This window comes from Heterodontus francisci, chromosome 2, assembly GCF_036365525.1.
Source record: "Heterodontus francisci isolate sHetFra1 chromosome 2, sHetFra1.hap1, whole genome shotgun sequence".
NCBI classification, from domain to species: domain Eukaryota; kingdom Metazoa; phylum Chordata; class Chondrichthyes; order Heterodontiformes; family Heterodontidae; genus Heterodontus; species Heterodontus francisci.
Genome location: NC_090372.1, coordinates 114642085 through 114653694, shown reverse-complemented (window position 1 = coordinate 114653694; position 11610 = coordinate 114642085).

The following is an 11610-nucleotide window of genomic DNA, read 5'->3' as shown; positions in this document are numbered from 1 at the left end:
GTTTAAGCTAAATTTAATTCCAGCATGGTCGTTTGCATCAAGGAGCCCGAGCAAAACTGGAGTTGATGAGAAACAGAGGGAAAACTCTCTGCTGGTTAGAGTCATACCTATCACAAAGGAAGATGGTTGTGGTTGTTGGAGGTCAGTCATCTCAGTCCCAGGACATTACTGCAGGAGTTCCTAAGGGTAGTGTCCTAGGCCCAACCATTTTCAGCTGCTTCATTAATGACCTTCCCTCCATCATAAGTTCAGAAGTGGGGATGTTTGCTAATGATTGCACAACGTTCAGCACCATTTACGAATCTTCAGATACTGAAGCAGCCCCTGTCCATATGCAGCAAGACCTGGACAAAGTCCAGGCCTGGGCTGATAAGTGGCAAGTTAAATTCGAGCCACACAAGTGCCAGGCAATGACCATCTCAAACAAGAATCTAACCATCTCCCCATGACATTCGATGGCACTACCATTGCTGAATTCCCCCACTATCATCAGCCTGGGGGGGGTTACCATTGACCAGAAACTGAGCTGGAGTAGCCACATAAATGATGTGGCAACAATAACAGGTCAGAGGTTGGGAATTCTGCGGAGAGAAACTCACCTCCTGACTCCACAGTGTCTGTCTGGCATCTATAAAGCAAAAGTCAAGAGTGTGATGGAATACACTCCACTTACCTGGATGGGTGCAGCTCCAACAACACTCAAGAATCTCGACACCATCCAGGACAAAGCAGCCCGCTTGATTGGCACCCCACCCACCATCTTCAACATTCACTCCCTCCACCACCAACGCACAGTGGCAGCAGTGTGTACCATTTCCAAGATGCATCGCAACAACTCATCAAGGCTCCTTAGCACCTTCTAAACCTGCGACCTCTACCACCTGGAAGGACAAGGGCAGCAGGTGCATGGAAACACCACCACCTGCAAGTTCCTCTCCAAGCCACACACCATCCTGACTTGGAACTATATCGTCATTCCTTCACTGTTGCTGGGTCAAAATCCTGGAACTCCCTTCCTAACAGCACTGTTGGTGTACCTACCCCACACGGACTGCAATGATTCAAGAAGGCAGCTCACTACCACCTTCTCAAGGGCAATTAGGGATAGGCAATAAATGCTGGCTTAGCCAGTGATGCCCACATCCCAGGAAAGAATAATAAAAAAAATTAATTTCAGTGCTGTGCGCAGATTGGCTGCTGTGCTTCCCTAGATTATAACAGTGACTACAGTTCAAAAGTACGTCATTAGCTTTAAAGTGCTTTGGATGACCTGGTGTTGTCAAAGGTGCTATAGATATATGTATGTATGCTAGTTTTTTCTTAGGAGAAATGCATGCTGACAGCTATCAGCAAAGTATTCATGTGAAGGTTGCTGGTCATAGATCAGTTGGACATAGGAGTGGAATCCTTTTCATTTAGGAAATTCAATGGATTAATCCATGTGCAAGACAAAGTGGATTCTATCCACAGCCTTCTGTATGTTGGAGAATTCAACCACATTATAAAATTGTATTGTCTTATTTTGTTGCTGTGGTGTCAGACTAAAAAATTGACAAAGCCATGTACACACTGCATCCTGGCTAACGGTCCCCATTTTATAGCCTGGAAGGAGCCAGTTGCATAAAAATTGACTGATAGATACTTCACTAACGCTAACAGTGCTGTACATACACTGAATCTGAACTGCAAGTTTGGGGTCATGCAGCGCTTAGGAACACAGGAGCAGAAGTAGGCCATTCAACCCATCAAGCCTGCCCCGCCATTCAATACAATCATGGCTGATCATCCACTTAATGCCTTTTTCCCACACTATCCTCATATCCCCTTAAGTCATTGGTATTTGGAAATCTGCCAATCTCTGCTTTAAACACACTCAATGACTGAGCTTCCACAGCCCTCTGGGGTAGAGAATTCCAAAGATTCACAATCTTCTGAGTAAAGAAATTTCTCCTCATCTCTGCCCTAAGTGGCTTCCCCCTCACTTTGAAATTGTGTCCCCTGGTTTGAGACTCCCCAACCAGGGAAAACATTTTACCCACATCTACCCTGTCTATCCCTTCAAGTATTTTGTAGGTGTCAATGAGATCACCGCTTATTCTTCCAAACTCCAGAGAATACAGGTCCAGTTTCCCCAATCTCTCTTCACAGGACAGTCCCACCATCCCGAGAACAAGTCTGGTGAACTTTGTTTGCACTCCCGCTATGGCAATAATATCCTTCCTAAGGTATGGGGACCAAAACTGCACACAGTACTCCAGGTGCGGTCTAACCAAGGTTCTGTACAATTGAAGCAAGACTTCACTATTCCTGTACTCAAATTCCCTTGCGATAAAGGCTAACATACCATTAGCCTTCTTAATTGCTTGCTGCACCTGCATGTTAGCTTTCAGTGACTTATTGACAAGGACACCCAGGTCCCTTTGTACACCTACACTTTCAAATCTCTTACCAGTTAAGAAATACTCTGCACATCTGTTCCTCCTGCCAAAGTGGATAACCTCACATTTTTCCACATTATATTCCATCTGTCACATTCTTGCCCACTCACTAAGTCTGCCCAAATCTCTTTGAAGCCGCTTTGCAGCTTCCTCACAACACACATTCCCACCTAGTTTTGTGTCATCCGCGAACTTGGAAATACTACATTTGGTCCCCACATGCAAATCATTGCTTTATATTGTGAACAGCTGGGGCCCACTAGTCACAGCCTGCCAACGTGAGAATGACCCATTTATTCCTACTCTCTGCTTTCTGCCTGTTAACCAATCCTTAATCCATGCCAGTATATTACCTCCTATCCCATGTGCTTTAATTTTGCTAACCAACCTCCTGTGGGGGACTTTCTCAAAAGGCTTCTGAAAATCCAAGTATACCATGTCCATTGTCTCCCCTTTATCAATTATGTTAGTAACATCCTCAAAAAACTCCAACAGGTTCGTCAAACATGATTTCCCATTCATAAATCCATGTTGACTATACCCAATCAGATCATTATTATCCAAGTATCCATTTATCACATCCTTAAAAATAGATTCTAGCATTTTCCCAATGACTGATGTGAGGCTAACAGGTCTGTAATTCCCTGTTTTCTCTCTCCCTCCCTTCTTATAGTGGGGTGACATTTGCTACTTTCCAATCTGCAGGAACTGCTCCTGAATCTATAGAATTTTGGAAGATGATTACCATTGCATCCACTGTTTCTATAGTTACCTAATTCAACACTCTGGGATGTAGAATATCAGGTACTGGGGACTTATCAACCTTCAGCCCCACTAATTTCTCCAATACAAGCTTCTTACTGATACTAATTTCCTTCAATTCTTCATTCTCCCTAATCCCTGAGATCTCTAATTCTGGGAAATTTCTTGTATCTTCCTCAGTGAAGACAGACACAAAGTAATCATTTAGCTTCTCTGCCATTTCTCTATTATAAATTATAAATTCTCTATTATCATTATAAATTCTCCTGACTCTGCCTGTAATGGACCCCATTTGTCTTAGCCAAACGTTTCCTTTTTACGTACCAAAGAAGCTTTTACAGTCCGTTTTTAAATCTTTTGCTAGCTTGCATTCATATTCTATTCTCCCTTTCTTTATCAATTTCTTCATCCTCCTTTTCTGTATTCTAAAATCTTATACAACCCTTAACTTCCTTTGTTATCTGTGGTTGACTGCCTTTACTTTTGGGGTTTTTGTGCCTTGTAGGAATGTATAGTTGCTGTAAACTATGTAATATATCTTTAAAGACTACTCATTGCCTATGTACTGTCATACTTTTTAATGAATTTTCCCAATCCACCTCAGCCAATTTGCCCCTCATACCTTCATAATTTCCTTTGTTCAAATTTAACACCCTGGCTTCAGATTGAACTACCTCAGTTTCAAACATAATGTAAAATTCTATCACTCATCCCTTAAGGTTCTTTTACAACAAAATTATTAATTAGCCCTTTCTCATTACATAATACTAGAATTAAAATAGCCTGTTCTCTGGTTGGTTCCTCAACATACTGCTCAAGAAAACCATCCCTAACACATTCCAGAAACTCATCCTCCACTGCATTAGTGCTCATTAGGTTTACCCAGGTATATGCAGATTGAAGTCACCCATTGAAGAGCCCTTTCCTATCCTGAGTGGCGTGAAACAGGGCTGTGTTCTCGCACCCACACTTTTTGGGATTTTCTTCTCCCTGCTGCTTTCACATGCGTTCAAGTCCTCTGAAGAAGGAATTTTCCTCCACACAAGATTAGGGGGCAGGTTGTTCAACCTTGCCCGTCTAAGAGCGAAGTCCAAAGTACGGAAAGTCCTCATCAGGGAACTCCTCTTTGCTGACGATGCTGCTTTAACATCTCACACTGAAGAGTGCCTGCAGAGTCTCATCGAAAGGTTTGCGGCTGCCTGCAATGAATTTGGCCTAACCATCAGCCTCAAGAAAACAAACATCATGGGGCAGGATGTCAGAAATGCTCCATCCATCAATATTGGCGACCACGCTCTGGAAGTGGTTCAAGAGTTCACCTACCTAGGCTCAACTATCACCAGTAACCTGTCTCTAGATGCAGAAATCAACAAGCGCATGGGAAAGGCTTCCACTGCTATGTCCAGACTGGCCAAGAGAGTGTGGGAAAATGGCGCACTGACACGGAACACAAAAGTCCGAGTGTATCAGGCCTGTGTCCTCAGTACCTTGCTCTATGGCAGCGAGGCCTGGACAACGTATGTCAGCCAAGAGTGACGTCTCAATTCATTCCATCTTCGCTGCCTCCGGAGAATACTTGGCATCAGGTGGCAGGACCGTATTTCCAACACAGAAGTCCTCGAGGCGGCCAACATCCCCAGCTTGCACACACTACTGAGTCAGCGGCGCTTGAGATGGCTTGGCCATGTGAGCTGCATGGAAGATGGCAGGATCCCCAAAGACACATTGTACAGCGAGCTCGCCACTGGTATCAGACCCACCGGCCGTCCATGTCTCCGCTATAAAGACGTCTGCAAACGCGACATGAAATCGTGTGACATTGATCACAAGTCGTGGGAGTCAGTTGCCAGCGTTCGCCAGAGCTGGCGGGCAGCCATAAAGACAGGGCTAAATTGTGGCGAGTCGAAGAGACTTAGTAGTTGGCAGGAAAAAAGACAGAGGCGCAAGGGGAGAGCCAACTGTGCAACAGCCCCGACAAACAAATTTCTCTGCAGCACCTGTGGAAAAGCCTGTCACTCTAGAATTGGCCTTTATAGCCACTCCAGGCGCTGCTTCACAAACCACTGACCACCTCCAGGCGCGTATCCATTGTCTCTCGAGATAAGGAGGCCCAAAAGAAAGAAAGAAAAGAAGTCACCCATGATTACTGTATGACCCATGCTACACGCTTCTCTAATCTCCTGATTAATACCATGCTCCACACTACCACTACTGTTTGGTGGCGTATAAATAACTCCTGCAAATGTTTGCTACCCCTTGCTGTTTCTTAGCTGCACCCAAACAGGTTCCACATTTTGTTCTTCCGATCTGAGATCCTTCCTTACTAATGTACTGATCCCATCCCTTATTATCAGCGCAACACCACCTCCTTTTCCTTTTTGTCTGTCCTTCCTAAATGTTGAATATCCTTGAATATTCAGTTCCCAGACTTGGTCACCCTGTAGCCACGTTTCTGTTATGGCAATTAGATCATACCCATTTACCTCTATTTGGGCCTTTAAATCATCTTCCTTGTTGCAAATGCTGCGCGCATTCAGGTAGAGTGCCCTTAACCTTGTCTTCTTGACATTCTGCATTCTAAGCCTAGTTGAACCTTTGTTTCGCCTGCCTTCTAATGTCACTTGCTACTTTTCTACCTCCTGTTACCAGCTTTACTTCCTTCCAATTTGAGCTACCCCTCAGGATCCCCTCCCCTTGACAAGCTGGTTTAAATCTTCCCCAACACTACTAGCAAATCTCCCTGTGAGGATGTTAGCCCCGGTCCTGTTAAAGTGTAGCCCATCCATCTTGTACAGGTCCCACCTGCCCCAGAACTGGTCCCAATGACTCAGAAATTTGATGCCCTCCCTCCTATACCAATTCTCCAGCCACGTGTTCAATTGATCAATCCTCCTATTCCGATGCTCACTAGCACATGGCACTGGGTGTAATCCTGCGATTACTGCTTTGGAGGTCCCACTTTTTAATTTCCTTCCTAACTTCCTAAAAGCTGCTTTCAGGACCTCATCCCACTTCCTACTTATGTCATTGGTACCAATGCGGACCACGACCTCTGGTTTTTCACCCTCCCCCAGAAGGATGTCCTGCAGCCGCTCCGTGACATCCTTGACCCTGGCACCAGGGAGGCAACATGCCATCCTGGAGTCACGTTTACTGCTGCAGAAACGCCTATCTGATCCCGTGACTATCAAATCCCTTATCACTATTGCTCTTCCACTCTTCTTTCTTCCCTTCTGTGCAGCTAAGCCACCCGTGGTGCCATGGACTTTGCTGTGGCTGCACTGCCTGAGGAACCATCGCTCTCACCAGTACCCATAATGGAAAACTGATCAGCAAGCAAGATAGGCTCAGGGGACTCCTGCACTGCCTGCCTGGTTCTCTTAGACTGCCTGGTGGTCACCCATTCCCTCTCTGCTTGCATGCTCCTAACCTGCAGTGTTACCACCTCCCTAAACATGCTAGCCACGTAGTCCTCTGCCTCGCAGATGCACAACAGTGACTGCAGCCGCCGCTTGAGTTCCGAAACCCGGAGCTCAAGTTTCAACAGCCGGTGACACTTCCTGCAGATGTGTTCATCTCGGACACGTGGTGTGTCCATGACTTCCTACATACCGCAGGATGTACATTCCACTTGGCCGAGTTGACCTGCCACAACGTAACTTTAAAAACATTTTATTACAATGGGAAGTAAAATAACTTACCAGTTACTCATCAATCAGCTTCTTCCCCTGTACCGAAGAGACAGGCAACTACTGGAGGCTGAAAAAAGGTAGAAGAAAGAAAGGAGCCCCTCCCTCAAGCACCAAACTCCCACTTTACACTCTGTGCACTCAATTTTTTTTTAAATTTATAGTTCCCCTCCTTATCGAACTTCCTCACTTACCAAACTCCCTTCTTCATAGTCTGTGCCCTCCAGCAGCACTCAATGCAGACAAGCAGTACTGAGAGTCCCCTGAATTTATATTCCCTGTAAACAATGCTGTGTCAGCTCTGCTAGAGCTCTGCTACAGCTCAGAAACCAGTTTAAGCTAGCGACCTAATTAACTAGCTACAGCTATTCTGAGTGTTTGTATACCCCTGTTTAAAACTGCAAGAAACCTAACTTACCTCTTAACTGAAACAGGAGTTAAATTAATTGCTAGATGTAAACAAAACAAAAACTAGTCTTGAGAGATTAATCCTTAAAATCCACTCACTTCCCAAACTCCCTTCTACACACTCTGTGCACTTCAGTAGCACTCAGTGCAGCTTCTGTGATGAAACATTCTTCTGAGGTATAGCTCCTTACTTATGCCTTCTTGTGAGCTTCAGGATCTATAAAAGGTAGTTACAAGTGGGCCTCAAACTTCTCAAATGTTGACAAAGTTGGTTTTGATTCCTCAGGACTGCTTCTCTTCCATGAAAATGGTGTATGGCAGGAAATCTATAGTAAATACTGGCTCACTGTGTAGAATGGGAGAAAGATGGCATGGGCAGGGAGCATGGAATAGTCTCCAAAGATTTCCTCATTCAAGCACTTAGAAGCACAGCAACTCGGCAATAAAAAAAATGTCTCTCAACTAATAGGTACAGGCCAATCTGTATTTAACTGCCTTAAATGAAATATTTTTACCAGGATCAACCCAGTACACCTATTATACCAATGTCCCTTATGCTGAAGGGAAACGGAGCAGAAATGACAGAAATTATGCTTTATGTATTCATTCTGTCATTACCTGGTAATTTGCTTACATCTGCTGAAAAAGTGGCAGACCTTGCAGTTCTGGTGAAACTTCTTTAGGAAACACATTGAAAATGAGTTCTGTCCCATAATGTACCTGTATTTCCTTGGATCACTGGCTCTAATTGCTACCCACTGATGGATTCTTTCTGGTTTTGTCTTTCTTTCCATATGACCTTCATGTCATCATTTATCTCAATTTTACTTCTTGATATGTGTCTCCATCTCCGTTTCTCTTTTTTCTCCTATTTCCAACAGAGATCTGGCGTGCCCACCCACAGAGTGCTGCAGAAATGATCCACTATTGCTGTGGATCAAATGGAAAATACACTGGACGATGTAGTTCCATCATTTGATTATAAGCTCAATATGCCTTCCAATATCTGAACATACGTGAATGCCACTCATCACTTCAGGTCAGGAATCCAACAACAAGCCACGGAGTGTATAGCAACCCTCTGCTTCTCTCCGCCTCCAGAAATGTCAGCAAAGAGGCATGCATCTAAAAAAAAAATTGAAGTATGACAAATGCTGCTCAGAATTTGTAATTATTTACTTTGGATTGTAAGTTCAAATGTGAGTGTTTAATCATTGGATTTTACTATAGTATGGGTGCATATTTTTAATTGTTGATTCATAGACTGTGGTATGGAAAGAAATAACTGGCCAAGGGATGGAGGACCATGAATTTTACTGTACGGATACGATGGGCCCAAGGTCCCTGGACAAGTGAAAGTGCTTTTCAGGTTCCACTAACCATGCTGGTCCAGGGTTACATGTGACAAATTTGGAAGCTTGGGGAGTGATGAAGAAGGAATACCAAGAATCATTTCAGGTCCACCAATGAAATGGAATACTGAAGAGAGGGGCAAGCATACAAAGTGCTGAGGTATGTTAAGGAGGGTGGGGGGTATGTCCAAAAATGGTGCACGTTAGTAATTGATAAAATACCGAGTGTGGAAGATTAAAGTAATAGGGAAGAGGAAACTGCCCTGGCTACCTAAAAAGTTTTTTTTTCCAAAATTGATTGGTTGGCTTCTTATTCACTTAACTTTATGGTGGTAAAGATTCAGGTGATTGGTTGGTTTTCTGAAATACGTTTCTGGACTTAGGAGCCAAGAATTATTATTACATTGATTTACTGTATCTAGATTGCATTATCCTGTAAAATGTTAAATTTGGTGATATGGTGATGATTTACTTACTCTTCATGAGCACACAAATAGGTCGCAGCCCTTTCCCTTCTCTAAAAAGAATCTAAAATGTTTTGGGAAGTAGTTGCAGATCTACTTTGATGGAATTGAAAGTAAGTATTTTAACTCAACTATTGAAAATTAAGTTAATATCATAGATGGCATTTTTCAATAAAAGAATGAAAGTCCTTCTGTTAATTTTAGCAACAAAGTTGTGTATAAAATGGGATTTCTGTTTCTCAAGCCAACTAAAATTATCACCAGAAGGAATTTCACTGACCTTAATTCCCTAAAATGATATTATAATTGACTGAGAAACTGACACAAGCTGAAAATGGTGGCAGTGAATTACAAGGAAAATGATTCCTTCTCTGTAAATTACTGTGATTTGTGTTTGGCAGCAGTTGAATTCAACTTGGGGTACTGGCAAATACATGGGAGAATACATGTGCTACTTGTGACAAAGTTATAAATCACCCTGCAGGATTGGCTCAAACCTGAGTTCAATTCAGGTACAATTCACCAGTATTGTACAATATTTTACCATTTTATATATAAAAAATTGTTTATCCTATATTAATGGATCTCCTGTGGCATTGCTCAGGGTAAGTTGGAGATGGACTATATTATAATCAACACCTAATGTACTATATTATAGTTGAGGGACAAAGCAAAATCTCTTGCTGTTTCTCTGCTCCTTTCCTACTCTAATTCTTTTTGTGTTTCCCTGTTTTTATCTTCCACCCTTTTTCTTTCTTTCATAATGTTTTCATTATCAGTATTGTCTTGTTCAACTCTTCCATTTTTCTGTCTCACTCTTTACATAAGCCCTTTCCTCTGTCTTCTCTTGATTTCTATTGCCCCTGTGCCTTTCTCACATTCATGTTGAGACACTGGAATAGCCCCTGTGGAATTTCAGAACCAGCGATAAGTATGTTACTAAAGCAATGCTGTGGGATGGAAATGCAACAGGGTGAAAGGGGGAGACTGCAGAAATCATTAGCATTCATCCAGGAGGTTCTGAGCAATAATTTGAGTATAGAATAGGTAATTAAAAGAACCTTCAATTCAATCTTCGGAACTTTGAACATCCAAATAGGATAGTCAAATCAATTTATTGACACCTGAACAGCCAGGAATGGCTGATTGCAGGGGAGGAGGGAAGAGATCCACGCATCCTGATAAGTATGGAGATATCATCATATGAAATATCTGATAAAGGCACAGAGATAAGCTTGCAGGCGCCAATATCTTCATGTGAAGGCCTTTTCTTTAGGCATAACATTAGGAGAAAGATTGTTAGAACATAGGCAGAGCACTGGATGTCTTAATATGTTGCAAGAATGTATATAGTAGTGGCTCCTTTAAAGTTTCTAATGTTTTTAAATATTTCACTTAGGATTTTATAATTTCTATGTTACTGTTTCAATATATAATACTCCACACTAGCTTAACCTCAGGAATAGCATAGTGGCAATGTTACTGGACTAGTAATCCAGAGAGCCAACCAACGGATCACATCTAAGCTCTGCAGTCCGGCCACATCGAGTCGTGAATGGTGGCGGACAATTAAACAAGTAGCAAGAGGAGGAGGCTCCACAAATATCTCCATCCTCAATTATGGGGGAGCCCAGCACATCAGTGTAAAAGACAAGGCTGAAGCATTTGCATCCATCTCAGACAGAAGTGCCGAGTGGATGATCCATCTCTGTCTCCTCCTGAGGTCCCCAGCATCATAGATGCCCATCTTCAGCCAATTCAATTCACTCTATGTGATATCAAGAAATGGCTGAAGGCACTTAATATTGCAAAGGCTATGGGCCTTGACAATATTCTGGCAACAGTACTAAAGACTTGTGCTCCTGAACTGGCCGTACCCCTAGCCAAGCTGTTCCAGTGCAGCTACTGCACTGGCATCTACCCAACAATGTGGAAAATTGCCAGCTATGTCCTGTACACAAAAAGCAGGACAAGTCCAACCCAGCCAATTACCACTCCAGTCTACTCTTGATCATCAGCAAAGTGATGGAAGGTGTTGTAGACAGTGCTATCAAGTGGCACTTGCTCAGCAATAACTTGTTCACTGGTACTCAGTTTGGCTTCTGTCAAGGTCACTCAGCACCAGCCCTCATTACAGCCTTGGTCCAAACATGGACAAAAGAACTAAACTCCAGAGGTGAGGTGACTCACATGGACTGCCCTTGACATTAAGGCAAAATGTGACCGAGTATGGCTTCAAGGAGCCCTAGGAAAATTGGAGTCAATAGAAATCGGGGAAAACTCTGCTGGTTGGAGTCATACCTAGCACAAAGGAAGATGGCTGTCGTTGTTGAAGGTCCATCATCTCAGTCCCAGGACATCACTGCAGAAGTTCGTCAGGGTAGTGTCCTAGACCCAACCATCGTCACCTGCTTCATCAATGACCTTCCCCCAATCATAAGGTCAAAAATGGGGATACTCGCTAATGATTGCAATGGTCAGCACCATTTGCAACTCC